Here is a 20,509-nt window from a genome sequence, read left to right as displayed (position 1 = left end):
GTATTTGCATTTCGCTTTGGATATTTCTGGATTACAGGGGGTGGAAAGACTACGACCTGGTAAGCCTCCTTGGAGGTTATAACTTTGTTCTTGTATTCTTGGATGTTTATTCTTTTGCGCTTTTGAGACTTTGAGTAGGAGCAACTAAATAGTTGAACTTTGGAATAATTCTTTGGTGCAAGACTTTGGTGACTTCAACCACTCCTTTATCCTTTTATTCAAGACCCCCTTGGTTCTTTTCTTCGGTTACTGGAGAGGGGGTTTTCTTTTGGAGTTTTGAAAGACTGGGAAGGGTAGGTATGTGTGATGATGCCTGAATTACGTATGATGGAACCAGAAGATTATGTGGATAACTAACTGTGGATTTGTCTTGTAGGAAGCAGTGTATATGTAGAGAGATGTATCTATACATCATTGCAGAGAGACGGGTTCACCTCATACCAGTTGGTATAGGTAGGTGTTTTACTAGCGAGAGATTAATGAGAGTAGAGAGTGATATCTATGTATAATGTTTGTTTCTTTTCTCATTTCAGTTATCCCTTCCGTTCCAGTCCCTTCCTTTCCTTTCCTTTTTTCCCTCGCTTGATTACCTCTATGCTCTGTGTATCATTAGCTAGCCAGAGTGTAGGGAAATGAAGAGGTGGACCCCTTTGAGCCTCACCCTGATCCTGAGGAGGCGACGATCGTGACAACTGGGGGCACAATATGATAGTGAGTGTGCTGGTTACACAGGTCGTGTGGACTGGGTTTGACTGAGGTGTTGCAGTTGGGGTGGGAGGTGTTGGTGCGGGCACAGTGAGACTCACTGTTGCCGTCTGGCCAGGCTGACCAGATGTGCCAGGTCCGTCATCCATGCCCACATGTCCAGGAGTGTTGTAGTCATTGAGGGCTGCATCCGGGAACCGTTTGTAAATGAGTCTGGTTGTTCATAAAATATTGCTTTTACACATTTCTATTCATATTTGTTCTAGGTTTCCACACTAGAAGGACTCCATTTTTGTCTTCGTATTCAAAGTGCTGTATTTGTCTGACTTCCCTTGTTTTTCCAATTATTTCCTCCAGTTTTAATCTGTATTTAATGTTTGCTTTTTCTAGTGTCATGACTGATATGATACCACATATATGCTGCTGTGTATCTCATTAATTTTCATGTCTGCTTGTCTTTTATCCTGATTGTCCCATTTTGATTTTTTTTGGGATAGTTTAGTTAATTATTCCTATCAGATAGGCCTTATATAAGTCTTTATACTACTACTAAGCTGATAGACTCTAAGTTGAATTTTAAAAAAAAAACTGTGTCCTGCATTAGCTTATCTCTTTTATGCCGTAACAACAATGACTGTTCACTGTGGCACTTTGTATACAAGGGTATCTCAAATCTAGACTCACAGCAACATGATTTAAGGTATGAGCTGGTAAATGTTTGATATCTATGACATATTTGAATAATGCTCTATCAACAAGAAATACATCTAGTGTAATGACTATACATTTTAGAAAAGAATATGTAGCTCCTCTGAATGCCTGTTTCTTATCTTCACATATCTAATTTTTTACGTTTTGAATGGAACTCAATAAGAAACAACGTACTTCAGGATTATTAATAGTGAGACAAGATTTTGAAGTATCTGCTCATTATTCAAACGTATTACCATCTACACTAATTATTATGAGGACTGAAAAGTCAAGGAGGTACATCATTAGAGTATTTAGGGGGTGGGATTGTCCATATGTGTAAACACTATTGGATTTAGTTTAATGTTAACCAATACCCAGCTACCAGTATTATCTGTTCTTGATTGTATTACTTCAATCTCAGATTTATGGTACAACTTTAGAATAAATTAACTTGTCCCTGCATATTACTTCTAATATTCAACTTTTGTTTCAATAGAACCTTTTACGCTGTGTGTGTAAATGTATCTCTTAATGGATCATTATATTTGCCTTGTTGGTATTTAAGTACTTCAATATTAAACAGCGTTTATTTTCCTTTTGTTCTTAAATAGTAAACATTTCACTTGATTACTGTCAACTCAATATCTTACTTATTATCTACTGTTGCTTTGTCTCTCGAAAAACATATGTAATGTGGTGAAATATGTTCATTCCAAAACTTTAATATAAGTCTAATGTTACTTAGTAAATTTCAGGTTTTTATAAGTAGGCACCTGTCATATTTTGTATCTTGTACATTTTATTTGCCATATGATTCTTAGCATTGCTGGGAACCGCATCTGCACTTCTATTTGCCTAGGTTTTTCCATCACATGTCCAAGATCCCATTATGTATATTTTATAGCATTGCATATATCTGATACTGTTAAAAAAATTATATCATTTACCTGTAGTGATTTAGCCTTCAATACCACCTTTAATATGTACCCCTAAGACTCCAACCATTAACATTTGAAAGATTGCAACCTGCATGGTCACTGATTAGTTGTATCATGTTTTCCCATAGCAAAGTACACTCTAGAGTCTCTTTAATTTCCTTCACTTACAATTTAGAGAGTCGTACATCTTCAGCATTGCCTATGTTCTTTAATTTAGTTTCCTCTCTTGCCTCAACTTTTTTAAGTACCATTCTTACCTTGCTTTAATCCGCCAATAAATGAAAAAAACATTTTTAAGAGAAGTTGTGGTATTATATATGTTATGTTTGGCTTTATATTTAGTACTATCCTTCTAGCACTTCATTAGCAGTTAGGGTCCGATTACGAGTTTGGTGGTCTCACTGCTGTACTGATGCAGTGCCGGTCCCAAAAAGATAGCTGAGCCGGTGGTCTTCCTCCCACTGTATTACGGCGCATGCATCCTGAACTGCCGACCGCCATTGATGGAGTGGTTCCCACCAGCAGCACGGCAGACTGCAATGTTGGTGATGCGTACTCCGTTGCCACCAGGGCTGCAGGTTCCCACTGAGTCGATTACGTAAAGACAGTTGTACTAGTGGTTCCAAAGCAGTTGTTCCTGGACGGCGGTAGACCATCACGGTACGCTCTCAGCAAAGCACGAGAACAATTTTCATTGGATGGATACAAAACCAACCCAGCTGATATCCACTGAACAAGTGGACACACCTGCAAATCACACTATAAAACATACTCCATTCCAGACCATGATCCTTTGTCTCTCCACTGCAGCACAGCAAGGCAGATGCCACACTTTTTTGTTGAGATAAGTAAGCCCTTTTCCCCCCATCCCATTTAACACTCTCCATACACTTTTTTTGTGCATTTTTTTCTAATATCCTTTGGTGATTGTGTGTCATTGTCACTCACTTTAATTTAGAGTTATCATATTCAAAGGCTGGGGTGTCAGTCATGGTGGATGAAATCATAAGAGTAGAGCCACGAGTGTCTGGAGCCAAGTCTAACATACTCCTCTAAGTAGGAAAATGAAAATTTAGTGTAGAATATTCAACAGAGTGAATGCTTTAGGTGGCACCCTGAGAATAAAAGAGGAAATAAGGAAGAACAACTTGAGGGGGACGGTGCATTCCCTGGCCTCCAAACCACACCTGGAGTTTCAGAAGGCTGGTAGTGGGCCTCCCAGCGCCTATTGCAACTCTTTTCCTGGGAGGAGAAGGTCTTGGCCCTCCTGCATTCGGAGGGCTTGTCAGGAAAAACTCTTGTAATGGAGTCTGGTAAGTTGCAACTCACTGATTTGCGCAACACTTCAATATCCTTTATACTCTCCCTGTTTTTGATATTGAGTTGTCTATCAACTTACCTAACATGCAATACTCAAAGAATCAGAGATGTTTGATTGTCAGTGTAAATGTCTATTGGTGAATATAAGATCATGTGTATCAACTTAGGGCCGGCTCTAGGGTGGTGCGACCGGTGCTACCGCACCGGGTGATGACTCTTCGAGGGGGTTCCATTGTGAAAGTATTTTATGGTTTTAAAACTACCTGCTCCGCAATTTTCATACAAAAATAAACATGTCAAGATAACTTTGTGATTAATGTTATTGCCGGAGAGAGAAGGAGTTTTGTCAAGTGGAAGTTTTAACTCATTTTAAGGTAGCACAGAGGGTTAATGTGCCTGCTGCATAGATTGTGTACCATGCAGATCACAAAGTGCAAATCGTTTAAATAGATCTGTTCTTTTGTCAGAGAGATCCTTTTGTTACTAGCAGTGTAGATGTTAAAATCCTAACATGGAACAGAGAGCTAATAACTGTCATCAAAGAGCTGCATGCAAACTGCAAGGTATAGATTAGAGCATTATGAAGTTTTTCTCCATCTATCATCATTCTAATGTTTCAAAAAGGGCTTATTTCGGTAAAGCAAACATCCTTATTATTAAATGTAACCCTCAAACACAGGGTTATGTTTTAAATTCTAAGTCTGTGCTTCTCTAGACCAAGCACTCTTAAACTATACCATCCACCAGTATGGATGACTTGCAACTCCTACACCTTGTAGTCCTCTGTATTATGTACAACTTCCTATACACTGATTTACACACCTATGATTGATTGTCTCTTAGTAGTGTATGTGACGTAAAGTGCTCTGACAACCTACACTGGTATGAGTGCAGCTATTAAATAAATCTGAGAGAGTGCTTATGGAGACTTGAGGGGGCACTGTTCAAGGGCAGTAGTGAGGAAGTCTGTGGGGAGCGCCCGTGGGGGGCGCCAACAAATAGTGTGGCACAGGGCGCCACCAGCGCTAAAGCCGGCCTGCTTGCATGTAGTGATAACGTAACCTATAGCGTACCAAGGATGCCATGGCTCTGGTGAAAGCAAAGAAAATGGACCCCGTGACTGCTGTGGTGCTAGTAAAAGACAGCAATTATCAGTGTTCAATGGGCCCCGCTGCCCCTGCACCCCCTACACCAATGGTAGTTATGCTCCTGAACACACCTCTGGAACCTACTTGTCTTTGCCATAAAAACACCAGGAGACCTTGCTCTATTTAAGAAAAGGTAGAAAAATGTTTTGCTCCGCGAATCTTCACAAACTTGTATTCATGGCTAGAATATGGCACTGCGCCTGGATGCCACTGGTTTCGCCTCTCTTTAAACTATTATGGGCTGAACTGGACGAGCATTAAGTATGAGCCTTCTGCATGTTCTTGAAAAAGTAGGTTCAGTTTAGTTTAAACAGAGTGCGTCTGAATCTTTATCTAGTTAAATTATGAATTCCGTAAGAACAGTGCACAAATACACTGAAAGAAACGCTTTGCTTGTTTGTGGTCTTCACATAAATCATGTTGCTTACAATAACGTTCCAACATTTAAAAAAAGACAAGTTTTACTTCTAAATGCGATACAAAGTGCACAGTTTCAAGTGGTTGACCCCAGCATCGCTCCTAATTTGCAGATTAATCATTTCCTCTTGCTAGCTGGAGCCCATAATTAATCTTGTATCTTTTGCATCATTTCTTTTGGAAATCTATCTTGAACATGTTGAAAATGAATGCTTTCTCCCTGCAGTTTTATTATACTATTGGATTCATGTGAGATTTTACAGCACACTTCAAACTGTGCATATAATTATCTCTGCCTCTTGTGGTTTGTGCTCATGCAGAATTTCTTAAGTATGAAAGGAACATTATCCTGAACATTAGGCAAAATTATATTTCTTGCTGTGACTTGTCTTAGCTGCATACTAAATGAAGATTACAAGGAGGCGCAACAAACGTGCCGATTTAGTGATTTGTTTGTGTTTAATAGCAGGTGATACTTTTCAGCAGTAGGAGTGAGCAAATTTGCATATTTATTTACACCCGTAGAATGCAAAAATATGGCTACAGTGAGGGTTTTACGCATGCTAGTCGAGTATGGAGTCAGTGTGATCATGGTACATGATTCTTGCCCTCTCGTGTAAAAAGGCTCATGCGATAACAGTTTCAAGGTATGTCACGCTGTGAAAGTTGGTATAGCAGCCAGGCATAGCGCTAGTGGTGCCCTGTGCCACAATATTTGTTGGCGCCCCCCACGGGCGCTCTACACAGACTCCCTCACTACTACCCTTGAACAGTGCCCCCTCAAGTCTCCATACGCACTCTCTCAAATCTATTTAATAGCTCCACTCATACGAGTGTAGGTTGTCAGAGCATTTTACGTCACATACACTACTTAGAGACAATCAATCGTAGGTGTGTAAATCAGTGTATAGGAAGTTTTACATAATACAGAGGACTATAAGGTGTAGAAGTTGCATGTCATCCATACTGGTAGACGGTATAATTTAAGAGTGCTTTGATCTGGAGAAGCACAGACTCAGAATGTAAAACCTAACCTCATGGTTAAGGGTTACATTTAATAATAAGATTTTTTTTACCGCAATGAGCCCTTTTTGAAACATTAGAATAATGAAAGATGGAGGAAAACATCATAATGCTCTAATCTATACCTTTCAGTTTGCATGCAGCTCTTTGATGACAGCTATTAGCTCTCTGTTCCATGTTAGGATTTTAACATCTACACTGCTAGTAACAAAAGGATCTCTCTGACAAAAGTACGGACCTATTTAAACTACACGCACTTTGTGATCTGCATGGTACACATTCTTTGCCGCAGGCACATTAACCCTCTGTGCTACCATAAAATGAGTTTAAACTTCCACTTGACAAAACTCCTCCTCTCTCCCGCAATAACATTAATCACTGAGTTATCTTGACATGTTTATTTTTGTATGAAAATTGTGGAGGCCAGCAATGCAGTAGCAGGTGTTTTTAAAACCATAAAATACTTTCAAAAACAGTGCCCATTCGAAGAGTCAGCACCCGGTGCGGTGGCACCGGTCACACCACCCTAGAGCCAGCCCTGATAGCAGCGCCTGGGGACATAGAACACACATCCTCTTTTACTGTTTGTGCAAAATATTTTCTGTGCAAACAATATCTCACTCAAGAGAAATTGATGGGATCAGTCTAAGCAAAAGGAGACAGGACAATATGCTGAATACAAGAAGACTCATGATCTGGGGGTGAGGAGGATTACTCCTTGCATTAAAAAAACAAATGATGCACATGCTTTTTGCTATGCTTAAGGTGTCAACACAGCCTATATTTAAATACAAATGTGGTCAGTTAATTTACAATTCTTCGAAGGAGACTTGTTCAGAAGTTCTCAGCTATAGACAAGGACACTTGTGTCCCCGTCTCCTGCTGGTTATTATCAGGATTTTCACCATTTCTGATCTAAATTTCTTTATAGCGAGCTTGCAGATTTGACTTTTGTGACATGCTTGCAAGTATCATATCCTCTTCTGAGCACTTGCTCTTAATATTTGATGTCTGCCTGAACCTACTGCAGTCACTGTCACTCTCTTGTTAACATCTCAAATGTCCAGTTTTATCTAACCCACTACGCTGTCAACTCTCACTCCACTCATGCTACTATCTCTCTAACTATACTCTAGCTTTCCAATCTTTTTCAAACCGTAGTAACGGGCCATATGTAAGAAATTTTTGGATTTGCAATTTCCAAATTGCGAATCCATAGAAATCGCAATTTTGGAATCACAAAATAGAATGTATGTAACAGTTGATTCCACTAATAGTGATTCCTACAGATTCGCACTCACAATTAGGAAATCGCTGTTTTGGAAAATTGTGATTTCCTAATAGGAAATTACAAAATAGGAAAAGTCACATTCTGGATGTAGAATAATGATGTCAGACCAGGAGGTTTACAAATATAGGGTGTGGGCACAACCCAGAAGCTGTAGCGATTTCAAGCAGCAAATTTCCCTGCAGGGCAGGGTATCGTGAAAACCGCTGCACTACAACTCCCAGAACACCCTGGGCTCTGGCGGTCCGGAGTTCACAAACGGATGCTGGTATATAAGCGCCTCCCAGGAAGGGGTGGGTGCTTGACAATCCTTCCTGTTCCCTTGACTGAGCCTGTTGTGTACTACAGAGACCTTCTTCTGCGGACGCTTTCCTTCCCGCTGGTGAGGACGACGCCGGAGTTCCGCGGACGCTTTCCTTCCCGCTGGTGAGGACGACGCCGGAGTTCTGCGGACGCTTTCCTTCCCGCTGGTGAGGACGACGCCGGAGTTCCGCGGACGCTTTCCTTCCCGCTGTGCGAGGTAGGATCTAATGTATCAGATAGCGCGGCTGTGCTATCAAGACTGCTCCTTTCATTAGCACTTTTCATGTTGCTTTCTTTGGCGCTATCCTTTCGCGTGAGGAATTCCCTCCTCGACATTATCTATCTGTAGTGACTTAAGTACAAGTTACTCCCCCCCCCAGGAAGCTGTCTCGAGACTTCCAGAGCAAGAAGCCTTTCTCTGATAAGGCTGCTATTCTAGAGCTGTGAATTCTACAGCTGAAGATTGTTGCAGGGTATTCGTGCAACAGCCCTTGTTATTATGGAACGGATGAAAGCCCAAACATTGCTGAGCATCTAGTAAGTGATTTATAGCACTAGTCCTGGCTAATGTGTATGGGTCCGCCTGATTGTCCTAGTAAACAAGCTCTCCTTTTTGTCTCAATAGCTGTCCTGTGTGAAGAAGAATCACACCTTAGACCAGACCGAGAGGGGTGCTCTATCAGCATTGTCTTTTCTTATGTTTTTCCCTTCCCTTTTCCCCCGGAGTGCGACCTGTCTAATTGTGTCATCACGTTGGGGGAGTTGGCACTTGAGGGAACTGGGAGGCTCCTCTTCAAGCTGTGGTCCCTGCTGGCTAGAAAGACAAAGGTTAGTGGCATGTGCGTTTCTATTTTGGGCTACTAACTTTCTGGCAAACCGTGACAGATTGACAAGCCCAAGCTAGATGCCTAGCCCGGACCATGGATACCGGTGCGGTGTCAGCCTCTCTGCTCGAGAGCTTTAACGCCCTGCAGCAAGAAGAACATGCATCGAGGTTAGAAAATCAGGACCTGAAACGAGACATGAACACTATGCGTAGAGAAGTCGCAAGTATCATGCGCAAAGGCCCAGGAGAGGGGTCATATATCAGGGAGGCGACTCTTCCCCCACCAGGGCAAACAGCACCCCTTCCCTCATCGACGACCGCATCAGGGGGTGGGTTCTTTACAGCTACTACCATTCCCCCGTCCTCCACTAACCATACGCCTACAGTCCATGTTATACAAAACACGGGCATACCTTTGGCCCCTCCTGAACGATACTACGGGGATCCCAAGAAATTCGAAACATTTTTGAATCAGTGCAGACTCCACTTTCTTTGTAAACCCACTGTATTCCAGGATGAATCTGCGAAAACCGCTTTCATGATGTCGTACATGGGTGGGAATGCTGCAAGCTGGACTATACCCTTGATGGAAAGGAACGATCCTGTGCTTCACCAGTTCACCGACTTTTGCTCTGCAATGAGGAAACTGTTCGACCGCAAGTCACACATGATGACCCTGGATCGGGAACTCCTCACACTACGCCAAGGGTCACAGGATCTGCTATCCTACATCACGTCCTTTAACCGACTCGTGGTTGAGACGGATTGGCCTCCGGAAAAGAGAACCACCTTTTTCTACCAAGGCCTGAGAGGAGAACTGAAAGATGTTCTTTCCCAAGTAGTCCAGTTACCAGCGACCTGCAAGGAGCTGATCGAGCTAACGGATCAATTGGACCATCGTTTACTGGAAAGGCAAGGGGATAGGAACCGGGGAGAGATACGAGGATGGTACCCAAGACCGAGACACCTTGCTGAGGAACCCCCCCAAGACTACAGACAGGGCCGAACCAATGCAGATAGGTGGTATTCGAGGCCCCCTGACGATGGAAGAACGTGACCGCAGGAGGAAGATTAAACTCTGTTTGTATTGCGGCAAGGGCGGTCACTTCATAAGAGAGTGCAAGGCAAGGGCCCAACAACCGGAGAGAAACCCGCCTCCTCGAAGACCCGCCGTTCTGGGAACAAAGGAGGCGTCGTAAAACTGAGGAGTCCGAACCAGAAGGAGATCACTGGGTTGGGCGAACGATGTACTTCTATCTCCTCACTAATAGCGAATACGTTAATGCCAGCTGTAGCTCATATTAATATGATGGTGTCATTGTGGGTTTCTTCAGAAACCGCCACCCAAGTGGATGCCCTGCTGGATTCTGGAGCCACAGGAAACTACATGGATATCGAGTATGCATCCTCCATGGGAGTCGCATGGGAGAAGAAGGAAGAACCAGAGTACGTGAAGACAGTGGATGGTTCCGCTTTAACTTCAGGACCAGTAGTGAAGCATACCCTACCTCTTCGCATGCAAAATGGGACGGACCACTCAGAGTATATCCAGTTCGACTTGATAGCGGCACCTCAGTTCCGCCTAATCCTAGGAATGCCCTGGCTGACCTTACACGACCCTACTGTGAGTTAGACCGCTCGCACCGTGTCCTTGAACTCTGCCTATTATAAGGAACACTGCAGACATCCTCTCCCCTTCTCCACAGAAGCAGAAGAAGAAACCACCTGCGTACGCTTCTTGGCCTCGGCATATGCACCAGAAATCACTTGTAGCGCTACCACCTTGCCAGACGAATATTTGGAGTTCCAGTCTCTCTTCAATAAACAGAAAGCCACTCACTTACCCCCTCACCAGGTCTATGATTGCTGCATTGAGCTACTTCCCGGTGCTGCCATTCCCTGCAGCAGGGTCTATGCCCTCACAGAAAAGGAAAATCAGTATCTGAAGAACTATATAGACGAAAACCTGGCCTCAGGATTCATTCGTCACTCCAAGACTGTGCCGAGCTAAGAACGTGTATCGATTACAGGGCCCTAAACAATATCACGGTAAAGAACCGGTACCCCCTACCCTTAATTTCGGTCCTAATGGACCAATTGAAAGGAGCTCAATACTTTACGAAGCTGGACCTAAGGGGGGCCTACCATTTAGTCCGGGTCAAACATGGAAATGAATGGAAGACTGCCTTCCGGACCAAGTTCGGCCTTTTTGAGTACAGGGTGATGCCGTTCGGGCTCTGCAACGCCCCAGCATCCTTCCAGTATTTCATGGACGAGGTGCTAAGAGGATTGCTTTATACCATCTGCATGGTTTACATCGACGATATCCTCGTCTACTCTCATACTCTCCAGGAACACGTTAAACACGTAAGAGAAGTACTGGGTCGACTACAGCAACACTCTTTATGCGCTAAACTGGAAAAATGCCTATTCCATGCTCAAGAAGTGACCTTTTTGGGGTACGTGATTAATGCCAACGGCTTTCAGATGGAGACCGGTAAGGTGGAGGCCATCACAAGATGAAATACCCCTCAATGCGTCAAGTCCGTGCAGAGTTTTTTAGGCTTTGCAAACTATTACCGACGCTTCATCAGGTATTTCTCCAGGAGAATACATCCCTTGTCCTGTCTGTTGCGTAAGAATGTTCCTTTCGTCTGGAGTGAAGAAGCTAAACAATCGTTTCAATACTTGAAAGAAAGATTCACCCAAGCTCCAATCTTGCGTCATCCTGATGCACAGCTCCCGTACATACTGGAAACCGATGCTTCCCAGTACGCCTTGGGAGGGGTCCTGTCACAAAGGCATTCCACAACAGGACAAATCCACCTGGTAGCCTACTACTCCAAGAAACTGAACCCTAGTGAAGTCAATTACTCTATCACTGACAAGGAGCTGCTGGCCATCAAGAAAGGATGCGAGGAGTGGAGATACTACCTTTTGGGAGCCCGTCACACCATCGAAATCTACACTGACCACCGAAACTTGCTGTTCCTGAAAACAGCCAAGGCTCTAACACCTCGACAACTCCGATGGACTCTCTTTTTCTCGGACTATGATTTCGTCATCAAGTACCGCCCCGGTCCACAAAACGGAAAAGCCGACGCCCTCTCCCGGAACCTGGACATCCGAGAAAATCAGACAGTTGACGACAGCGAACCACCCTCCATCCTGTCAGAAAAGGCTTTTCCGGTACACACAATTGCCTTGCTCACGTCCTCGGACTTCCTTGAGGATATCAAAGTGTCATTGGCGGAAGTCGATGTCAAAGCCTGGCTCCAGGAAGATCCCCAGAGGCGGTCGCAGAACGACAAACTTTTGTACTATCGTCACGCCTTGTACGTACCTGACCCCGGTCTACATTTGCAAATACTGAATTGGGCACACGACTCCGTGTTGGGAGGTCATTGGGGTGTGTACAAAACCATAGCTACTATTGAGCGTTCCTTCTGGTGGCCTTCCATGAGAGACGACACAAAGAAATACGTCAGAAACTGTTCTGTGTGTGCCCAGAGCAATGCGCGACATACCAGGCCGACGGGGCTGCTCCGCCCCATATCCATTCCACCCAAACCCTGGTACACGGTATCCATGGACTTTATAGTGGAAATGCCTTGTGTCAGGGAAAAACTGTGATCCTAGTGCTGGTGGACCACTTGACCAAAATGGGTCACTTCATACCGTTGGAGGGTTTACCGACGTCAGCGGAATTGGCACTAGTTGTATTGCAACATCTCATTAGGGCTCACGGCCTTCCGAGTGTCTTCATAATGGACAGGGGGTCGCAATTCACTTCCCGTTTCTGGAAGTCCTTGTGTAAGACTTTGGACATTGATGCCAGGCTCTCGACGAGTTATCATCCCCAAACGGACGGTAAAACAGAACGCCTCAACCAGACTGTTGAACAATACTTGCGCTGTTTTTCCCTACCGAACTCCGCGGACTGGGTTACCCTCTTATGGTTGGCTGAGTTCACGTATAACAACTCCGAACACTCGACCTTGGGTTGTTCCCCGTTCTTCTGTCTTTTGGGTTATCATCCCAACATCCTACCCTTCGAATGGCCAGTTACCTCCAATCTTCCTAGCGTGCAGGAACATCATGCTCACCTACAGGCGGTTAGACTGTATACAAAACACCACTTGTCGGACGCTCAGGCTTTGCAGAAACACTTCGCTGACAAAAAACGCAGTCAGGAACCAGTCTACCAAGTGGGGGGCAAGGTGTGGCTATCTACCAAACACATACACCTTAGGGGCATGAATAAACTGAAGCCTAAATACATAGGTGCCTACAGTGTGGATGAGGTCATCAACCCCGTAGCAATAAGACTGGCTGTCCCCCGCTCATGGCACATACACCCTGTTTTTCACGTGTCCCTGCTCCAACCCTGTCCCTTAGACACTAGATTGCCCGACCACCCCCCCCCCGGTGCTAGTGGAGGGTTTGGAGGAGTACGAGGTGCATGAGCTGTTGGATTCTAGGTTACACCGTGGCAGGGTCCAGTACCTAGTGAGTTGGAAGGGCTTTGGGGTCGAGGACAGAACCTGGGAACCTGAGCAGAACCTCCATTGCCCTGACCTGTTAGCGCAGTTCCATCAGACCCATCCGGGAAAGCCCGGTCGACCGCCGAGTCGGCAGTCCTTGAGAGGGGGCTCTGTAGCGATTTCAAGCAGCAAATTTCCTTGCAGGGCAGGGTATCGTGAAAATCGCCGCACTACAACTCCCAGAACACCCTGGGCTCTGGCGGTCCGGAGATCACAAACGGATGCTGGTAAATAAGCGCCTCCCAGGAAGGGGTGGGTGCTTGTCAATCCTTCCTGTTCCCTTGACTGAGCCTGTTGTGTACTACAGAGACCTTCTTCTGCGGACGCTTTCCTTCCCACTGGTGAGGACGACGCCGGAGTTTCGCAAACGCTTTCCTTCCCGCTGGTGAGGACGCCGCCGGAGTTCCTGCGTGCGCTTTCCTTCCCGCTGGTGAGGACGACGCCGGAGTTCAGGGGACGCTTTCCTTCCCGCTGTGTGAGGTAGGATTTAATGTATTGGATAGCGTGGCTGTGCTATCAAGACTGCTCATTTCATTTGCACTTTTCATGTTGCTTTCTTTGGCGCCATCCTTTCGCGTGAGGAATTCCCTACTCGACATTATCTATCTGTAGTGACTTAAACTACAAGTTACTCCCCCCCCAGGAAGCTATTTCGAGACTTCCAGAGCAAGAAGCCTTTCTCTGATAAGGCTGCTATTCTAGAGCTGTGAATTCAACAGCTGAAGATTGTTGCAGGGTATTCGTGCAACAGCCCCTGTTATTATGGGACGAATGAAAGCCCAAACATTGCTGAGCATCTAGTAAGTGATTTATAGCACTAGTCCTGGCTAATGTGTATGGGTCCGCCTGATTGTCCTTAAACAAGCTCTCCTTTTTGTCTCAATAGCTGTCCTGTGTGAAGAAGAATCACACCTTAGACCAGACCGAGAGGGGTGCCCTATCAGAATTGTCCTTTCTTATGTTTTTCCCTTCCCTTTTCCCCGGAGTGCGACCTGTCCTAATCGTGTTCATCACGTTGCGGGAGTTGGCGCTTGAGGGAACTGGGAGGCTCCTCTTCAAGCTGTGGTCCCTGCTGGCTAGAAAGACAAAGGTTAGTGGCATGTGCGTTTCTATTTTGGGCTACTAACTTTCTGGCAAACGGTGAAAAAAGCCTAGGAAGGGGCTTGAAGTAGGGAGTGCTTCTTCACCACTACTGTCAGTGAATTACACCATTCCTGGGGCACACCATGCCCAAAAAGTATTGGGACAAAGATTCAGGGAGCAGGAAGAGGAAGAGTAAGGTGACATTTTCAGAAAAGGAGGACGAGCTCCTGACAGAAGAATGTGTCTCCCATATCGACCAACTGTTTGGGAAGACCTCCTTCACAGCGCACGAGAGCCAAAAAACAATCTTCTTGGAAAAGGTAAACTCTCTGGGTGTCACTCAGAGAACCATCCTAAAGATACGCAAATGCTAGTATGACCTGAGGTCTCACAAAAAGGAGAAGATGGTCGGCAGGATGGCTGAGGGTCATGGAACAAGTAGTGGACTCTCAAAACACCCCGCTCCAACTCCCATAGAGACACTCGTTGAGGGGACCCTGGAACCAGAAAGTATGGTGGGAGTGTATGAGATTGACACCGGCAATACTGTAGGCACCATATGTCTTTCCTTTAATTTCTTAAAATAACATATTGCTAGAAAATCCATAAATCATACATCACAGCACACATAACTCCATTGAAATGCTTGTCCTACCCTGGCAATGCATCATGAGGGTTGTAATAGACATAAGTTACTTGATATACTGTGCGCTGATGCCTACACCAAACATTTCTGTACATCATGAACATGTCACAAACACATGAAGCACAGTTACAACAGTATTATGAACAGACATTTACCATTTATTTACACTAACTATATACATGCATTTCCACATATCACAGTAGATGTTCCAGAAACAATTGATTCTGAAGAGGCTCTGACACACACGTGGAAACTGAGGACACACAATCACCATCTACTCAGCCCTTCACCACAACTCCAACTGCTAGGAGATCAACCTTCACACCGTTGCCAGACTTTGTAGACAATGATGAGAGAAAATCGCAGAGCATGGACACCACCACATTTCTAGGCAGGATACACAGGCAGTGCAGAGGCCACCTATCAACAGCTGAAAATTATAATGATGTATCAGACAACATGTCAGAGAGTTCTCCTGTGCTTGGAGACTTGGAGAAGTGTATCATCTCCATACAGTGTCTGCAGACAAAGCAAATAAGGACTGTCTCAATAGGCATCTGCTATGAAAGTCTAGGTCGATGCGGAGAAAGGGCAGCACCAGTGGATTACTGCAATGGAGAAGGAGACCCAGCTGCAGAGACAGAAGCACAGGCAGTATCTGGCATGCTTTGATCCCTTAACCCATTTTATCAATGACTGGCAGTAGCCACAGCAACTCTAGCAAGGAGAAATGTAAACATACAAACTGACATGGGACACTGCTGTAAGGATGTTCCACATGGGCTGGTGCAAGTGACCACAGCCCATAAGAATATTCAGACCCACAACTTCTGTATCTCCAACATCCTGCTACCACCCAAGAGTGAAGAGGGCTCTACCCTCAGTGACACATCTATTCAGGAGTCCTGTAGTTCCAGGCGTTCATGCTGAAATATTTCTGGGAGTAATATGTCAACAGTTCCACAGCATGGTGTTGCTGACAAAACACTCAACCCAAGAGGCCGAAGGAAGTGAATTACATAACAATCAGAGTCTTGAGTCTACTTTGTTTTGTCTAAGATACATACTTTGTTGCTTAGTTAACCCTGGGCAAAGTACTACTCTACGCTCACGTAGTTTGCGAAGTTTGCGCTACTTCGCACAATGCGAATTGCACGTAGGCGTCATTCTTTGCTTACTCGCAGACCTCAACGTCAAGTTGGCGACCGCAAGCGAGCAAAATGACATCCCGGCGAGCCTTTTTCCTCGTTTGCGATCACCAACATCAATTGCTGATCACGAGCCTGGAAATAAAGCTCCCGGTGAGATTCTCAACATGGGGAGGTCAGGTTTCTCATGGCGAGTGGTCGCGTATGCTCGCGACTACTCGCAATGAGAAACTACCAGTCCCCATTGAGAAAGCTGCTGCTCGAGTAGAAATCTACTAAAGTGGCAGAAAACGACCGCTTGCACTGTGCAAGATGTGGTATGCACTGAATGCACAGTGCGCACAAGAATCCGGCACTATGCAATTAGTGTGAACAGAATTTTGCACAGTACACTACGTAGTTTGCCTAGCTACGCGTAGCTCGCGTAGTGCAAAGTGCACTTCGCGTAGTTATGCATAGCGCTAGTACGCAAACTATGCCCAGGGTTGAATAGTTGAAATAATGTTACATCCACAATGGGTACAATTGATTCTTGAGAGAAACAATGTTTTCTCTACCTGAATAAAAGGTGGTCTCTCAGTTTTGCACCATGCATTACCATCATGTGTGATGTCTATTTATTAGATGTTGTAATTACTCTTACCTCAGAAATAGTTGTTGGTAATCTCTGTGTGTTGATTGAACGTGTTGTCCTGTGTGCTGCCTTTCACTTCTTGTCTTTGGAATCAGATATGGTGTGAGTATCTCAGGATGCAAGACACATAAACTATCACCTTATGTGCATGAGAAAAAAAAACATTAGGTCACATTACACAAACCATTCTAGCATCTATACATTGAATCTGCGATTTTCATTTCATGCCTAAACACTCAAGTTTGAATTCCACTGTTGTGAAGAATGAATGCGTTTTGAGTGCAGCCTGGGAATCTGGGCACAAGCCCTGTTATGATACAGGAGGCTTCACACACTACCTGAACATTGAGTGAGTATGACCATTTCTTGTTCCTGTACATTATTCAGATGCTGAAGGGGGACATATGGTAATATATGTGCCATCAACACAGGCAATAGCATTGGCAAACTGTGCTACCCAGTAGAACATCAACTAGGTTTGTTTCACTAATTGGGGGTATTGGGGAGAGATATGTATTGGTTAACTTTACTCACCATGATGTCCAAAAAACTTTGAAAGAACCAAGAAAGGGCACTTTGTGAGATGCCCCTGCCACTGCTCTGCCCCCCTGCTAGCTGCCAGAGGCTAAGAGGTTTGGGTAACACAATAGCTGCACATGTGGTGGGATTGCATTGCTTCTGAGTATTGGAGTATGTAGCTGAGGTTGTAACTCAGCAATTAAATCCAGAATTATATGACTACTGAGTCTGTACCTTTCCTAAAACTGCTCCTCAGTCTGCTAAAAAAGGGTGACACTCACCCTAAATATCCTCTCCTGTCTTCTCCTCCTTCTCTTCCTACCAGCTAAAATCTTCATCCTCCTTGTCAGAACATGCAAAGCCACTATTGTGAAAGAGCCTTGTGCATTTTGTGTGCCTTTTTATAGTTATGACCTCATTACTACGTGATCCAAATTGATGGTAATTGTATTTCCTACATTGCCATTTTGTGACTTGTTACAATTAAGAAATGCTTTGTACATGCAGTTAGCAATGCGCAATTGGGAAATCCCTATTTGTGATTCCTGTTTTGTGATTTCCAAAATTAAATTTCTACCAGGTAGACATAATTTTTTGCACTACCACAAATGCCTTTCGTACATAACGAAATAGTCATTTTGCATTTCCTAACGGCCCGAAATTGTGATTCGCACCATTAGGAAATGCTAAATGCCTTTGTACATATGGCCCTAAGAGTTGGTGTGCTGATTTGGCCATTCTCTTAACATTCTTGGTTTTTGAGATGTTGAAGCGTATGGAATTACAGAATTTTAGAAAAGTGCATAAAATGCATGTGTGCCTTTGTTATACAAGGAGCAGGCTGTCCTGTCTAATGACAGTCCGCTCCTCAGGCCCACCACTGGCCAGGAGCTATTCAGCCATTATAGAAGATACACCATTCACTGGCAATAGATTTCTGTAATTACAAAATCCAGCAAAAAAAGCCCCTGTAGTTGAACGACAGCCGGTGGGTGAGTGTGGTCTTATTTGTTAGTATAAAGGTACTGAGTTCAAAGTTTTCAGTGCCAATTCTGGATGATTTCACTAAGAACATCATGCAATGGACCCCTGTGGGGATTCTTTTTTATGAAGGCAGCTAACGGGTCTCTCCCTTTACTCATCTCTGTGAGAAACCCCAAAGTCACCCTAAAAGTCATAGCAATCTTCATTTCTGTTTTACTTCTTCCAGAAAAATAACCTCAGCCATCCCCCACTATCCTGTACAAACGGAATGAGCTCATGTTAGTCAATGATTACTTTGGTCAATTAATAAAGTTAATTCCATTATATTTCAATTAATGCCAAGTAAACATCAGACATTTAAAATATGCATTACAAAAATTAATTATACATATTCTAGAAAACAAGCTTCCACATTTTATTTATCCTCTGACAAAGGCTTATGGTTTCATAATTCACTGTCCAAATCCAGTACACATAGACAAAAACCTACATTTCACGCATTGCTGCAGAAATAATGATTATGACATATTTTCTTTAGTCAGGATACTTTGTCAAGAAATTACTAGAGTGTTCCTGTATGCTTCTTGGAAGATGTTCGGAATCCTCGCTGATCAGGTTGATACATGATTGCCCAATTCGTTGAGCTCTTTCAGGAATCTAGCTCACATTTAGAAAACTATAAGCTTTAATGATTCATTTTACTCATAATTAATGAGCTGTATTCTCAAAATTTGAATTGCAAATGTACTTCAACATATAAATCAAGATATCTCAAGGGTGGGCAAGGAAATCAGCTCTGCAGATGATATTATCTTGACATCTTAATCTTTTTGAATATATTCCTTTAACTTCATTGATGGTCAGTCTGCGGCTTTTTGTAAATGTAGTTGAGCTTATATAGCGCACAGCTACCCGCAGTGGGTTTCCCGGCGCTTGCTTAGGGAACCCTTCCTGGTATTCCCCTGTGAGATAGCAGGGTATCCACAAGGTGAAAGTCAGGCATCCCGCCACGAGGGGCCGTTGTGGAGATTAAGCAAGCTATTGCCCAGAGTCGCAGAGTGTGAACCCGTGAGTCGAGGAGGCACCGGGGCGAGAATTATCGAGTCCGTGGAATTTTTAGCCCAAGACCCCACCGAGGCGGGGAATTGAACCCTGGTCCAGGACCAATCTCAGCTTCCGGGTCTGCTGCCTCTAACCCCTGAGCCACACTTCTCTTTTACAACCTAATAATTAATTTTCTTCATATAAATGTACTCCTTTCATGGTCCAAAGTCTTCAATGGATCCAATACTCCAGAAGTGGCTGTATCAATGGTTCTTATCCTTTTTGACTTTTATGGACCCCACTTAATCAATACTGGTACCCAGGTACCCCCCCATGAATCAATGTTGGTGTCCAGGGACTGAAAGCCCGGAACCCTAGCCTATGCATTTTTAATTATCTAAACTGCGAATAAATATCCCAAAAATACAGAAACAAGCATTCATCAACCAAATAGACAAATTATGAAATCTTTTATATAATTCAGAAAAAAATATTGCCAGAAATTACATTTTAATTTTAATTGGAAGATTTGAGCTTTTCTAAGTTTAATTGAGGCCACTTGCACTGCTTCCAAAAATCAGTCTCATGATACTTCCCTAATTTTTAACCTCCATTTTAAATTCCTTTACATTTACACAACATTTGACTATATTCAGCTTTACATTTTGCTTCTTTATTTATATAAGCTTTATTGATCTTTTAATATTATTTAATTTTCTTTGAAGTTGCAGACCCTATGAATAGGCGTAGTGGACCCTAGGGATTCTCGGACTACAGATTAAGAACCACTGGGCTAGATCATTACAGAAGCATCAGATTTCTCTTTATAAATGAATGTATGAATCTGTTCCAAAAAGTTCTCTACATTAAAGCTGAATAAAGACTAATGCTATTTCTAAGGGTTAAATGTGGGTCAAACATCAAGAATATAAGATAACTTTAAAAAAAAAAAAATAATTTCTTCATCATCATTTCATAATTTCATGATTTCATTATTACACAGAATGGATACAGTAAATAATATATTTTCAACTTTAAAATCAAAGCAATGAAGATTACAGAGCATACGGATTTAATGTTTAAACACATAAAAATATCTTAATCGCCATATTGAATATAATCCATTCTTGAACCTCCCTGATGTGTGGGGGATCTCGTAGTTCATGCCCTTAATATAGGTGTCAAATCCACCCTTAAGACAGCTCTTCTCTCCCCCTAACAATCTTGCATTCTCTCTCCCTAGAAC

This window comes from Lissotriton helveticus, chromosome 1_1, assembly GCF_964261635.1.
Source record: "Lissotriton helveticus chromosome 1_1, aLisHel1.1, whole genome shotgun sequence".
NCBI classification, from domain to species: domain Eukaryota; kingdom Metazoa; phylum Chordata; class Amphibia; order Caudata; family Salamandridae; genus Lissotriton; species Lissotriton helveticus.
The sequence above is the reverse complement of the archived record's forward strand: the minus strand, read 5'-3'. Positions refer to the sequence as shown.